This window comes from Arctopsyche grandis, chromosome 2, assembly GCF_051622035.1.
Source record: "Arctopsyche grandis isolate Sample6627 chromosome 2, ASM5162203v2, whole genome shotgun sequence".
NCBI classification, from domain to species: Eukaryota; Metazoa; Arthropoda; class Insecta; order Trichoptera; family Hydropsychidae; genus Arctopsyche; species Arctopsyche grandis.
This window is the reverse complement of record NC_135356.1, coordinates 36,380,686-36,384,512: the sequence shown is the minus strand read 5'-3', so window position 1 is coordinate 36,384,512 and position 3,827 is coordinate 36,380,686.

The window sequence follows — 3,827 nt, the reverse complement described above, 5'->3', positions numbered from 1 at the left end:
CCAGGCAAATACCCGACTTGCCCCTTCTGAATTTAGGCCTGTCAACGACAGTTTGTTTTATTCATGACTAGTTAATATTTGACAGTCAACCTCCGGCGTTCCCCGTAAATTATAATTAGAGGTAGGACCGGAAGCGTGCTTTTTCCAGGAAACATGCCGTTTTGGATCTATTTTCCAGGAAACAGGGCAAACTAAAAAGCATGAGAGCATTAAAAAAAGGTTCATCATAAAAATTAGCAAAGCACGACAAACAATGAACAATGAACGGCCCAAAGTTGGTCCGCTCTTTAATTATAATAGTTTATATTATAATAAACAGTATTTTTACTACAAGTAGAAAAATTCAGTGGAACGTAAAATGTTTTCAGTTGAGCATAACAGTGCAAAAAGGATCAAGGGGTTCTTTTTTTCAATTTTATGGTTAAAAAAGAAAAAAATGAGCTGCCTCATGGTAACCATTGACCAAGACGCCCCTAGGCTTGCATCTATCTTGCATCTTTCCCTAGAGCACGCTCTAAAAAAAAATTACACGAATAATTCCCCTGATCGATTTCATATTCTGAATAAAAATGAATAATATTTATGTCTTATAGCTGAAAACCAAATTCAGACTTACATATACGCGTATGTGATAAATGCATATCGAATTCGAGCCGGAATACACCATTGCGTTCCGGTTCATATTATAATGGGATTCGAGTTAGTCAGGCCGCAAATAAACTGCTAATCTGGACGAAACGATACACACATAGACAAATATAAATGTGTATACGATGGCCTAACGACATTTTATTATGGCGGAATCGTGCTCTATCAAATTTCGTCCCCCCACGTCGAAAAATTCTTAATGCGGCCCAGTCTTCGTCGTGGGGTGGCGACATGCGGCCCGGCCCAGGTCGCACACTCCGCATCCCCATTAATACCAAATCAATTCAAAATTAATTATTTAGGACTATTAACATTTTAAATTTGCTCCCCCCCCCCCTCCTCTGGAGTGAATTTCGTTGAATGGAGCCGTCGCCGCAGTCGAACCAGACGACTGAAGATGAGCTCAACAAGGTGATGTTTTCTTATTGTCAGTGTGTGATGTGTCTGGTGTTGTTTGTTTGGTGTTGCGCGGTGTGTCTGCGCCATTATGAATGCGAAATAGTACTCAATTCATACCCGCGTAGATTCGAATCTGTGCGCTACGATACTACGATGTTTGTGTGCGCTTCCGACGCAGCAAAGTAACGGGCGAATATAAAATGGAAATTAAATGAAGTAAACATTTGATTCAAAAAGTATTCAAACAACTTTATAAATAATAATAACATACATTTGTATATTTAAACAAATAAATACAATTATTATGAAATTGAACGATTATAATCGACGTTTGTTTTAATATTACGCCACTTTTAGTACAAACTTGTGCGACGTTGGTGCCAAATTAAATCAAATTCAATTTCATTTCAATTCATTTTATAAATAAAAATGAATAATTTTAATGATTCGTCTTTATATATTTACGATTGGTTGTGTTTTAGTGAGATTATATTATAAGGTCGCCCGTTTTTCTGCCGCACTTATTATATACGTACATAAATTTATTATAAAGTTTTTAATGATTTATTTTTATAAATCTTTCAAGATGAGGGATTTATTTTAATTTGACTTGTGTGAGGAGGTTCTCACTGATTGTATTATTTTCAACTTTTATGAAACTCATAAAACTTTGGAATTCGTTCGCAAAGAAACTTTTGAATAGCAATAATGACGGAAAATCCCCATACAATCGAATGAATTATGTATCATATTTTAGTCGTACATACATATGTACATATGTACATATGAAACTATTTAATGCAGCGATCGTAAACATGCGACTACAGAGGAAACTTTATGATATGTACTTTTATAACAAACTTATAGAACTGTTTGGTGATATTTTACATTTTAAAAATACATGTTAATACAATTAAATTATACTATAATAATGGCATTATTTAGTATAAAAGATTGCAGATTTATTAAATAGTTGAAGGTTACAAAAATAAAATAAAAATAGTGTCGAAAAAGTACAGAAAATGTGAACATAAAGACTAGAATATAATTGTATCTTAAATAAATGTTTTTTTTTTTACTATCATGACATCCATGACTAAAATATTATATATAAATATAGATAAAAAATACAATTTTCATACATGATGTTACGTATGTATGTACATGTTCCAAAACGCAGTTTATATATTTTTTAAATTACTTGGTTAACGAACCAAGATTTCTTTATTATCATTAAAACGTTACATTTATGTTATTGGTAGATATATTCGAAAACTACAGATTTAATTATGGAACGATGATGAATTTAAAATGAGATACGTAGAAGTTGTTTCACTAATTAACTTTGGTTCACTTTGTTCTGCTGCTGTGCTGGCCGTCACTTGCGGGGTCGATATTAATGACTACCACTCTCGGAGTCTCGATGATGATGACTAACTTATGTGATCGAATCTTGATCTATATAAATGATTTTTATCTTTTGGGTTGGGCGAAGTCCGGCATTCCTGGGTTGGGCAAAGTCCGGCACTCTTGTCTTATCTGACTATCCCTTTAGAAGAATTTTAATGGACTTGTTACTCACGTATGTATTTATATGAATGTGAGAAAGTTAATTCGATTTTTGTGTGAACTACATTAATAAGTGAGGTACATAACAGTACATATGTATATACATATGTACTAGAAATGTAAACGTAGTTTTAAAATTAAAAAAAATGTTTCCAGCCACCGATCTCATGTCGTATTTTGAAAGTATCGGCTATTTTTAAATGCGAAGAAATTTTATGATTTGATATATTAAGCATTTTTTTCATATAATATATATTCAAATTTTAATTGGTCTGTTATGAAATAATAATCCTACTTAAACTGAAATATATTTATATTCATGTCGATATTGTAGACATTATTTATGATCTGTATGACTTGTCTTAAAAAAAATTAGTGTCATTATAGATGTCGCATTTCGCTGCATAGAAATATTTTGAATTTAAAAATAAATTAGTTTACAATAATATAATATGATGAAAAATAAAATTATTTTATTTTTATACCTTTTTAGTTTAGCTGACATCTATAGAAATATTTTAAAACTTATTAAACTTAAATTAAAAAATATTTTTGGCAAAAAAAAACGTAGATGTCGCATATTTTTTATACAAACCATACATTAAAATAAAGAAAATATTTAAAAACAAACCGAAACTATAATAATTTTCAACACAACTAATAACACACCAACATACATATTTACATCTACTTTTATTCAATTCAAAATCATTACCAAATTCGACACTCAAATCGAATCAGGCGAAAAATACAATCAACGTGTCCCTTCACTCTAACACATACTCGTTGTTTGTTCGATATTTCCTGACACGTTTATTTATCATATTGACTGTTTCCAACCAAAACAGACAAATAGTGTACAGTCTCATTATTTATATACCCAATATAAATGTCGTTAAAGTGTCGTTTATCTGCTTTCAAAATTTACATTTAAATATACAGTAAGAGAATGCGTCGAAAGCACGCTTCAGACGAATATCAAAATATGCCAACATTACAATACAAGATTATGTTATCAGAATGATCTAACGAATCTGAAATGATTTTTTATTTTTTATTTTTTTTAATTTTAATTTTTTATTATGGTTTTGTCGTGTTTGACATTGCCGTGTCGTTGTATCGACATTTTAGGGGTGTTGGTGGTCCGTGACAACAACAAAACAAAACGCACGTTCGATTATAACCTGTAGCAGAATCGTTGCCTCATCCAA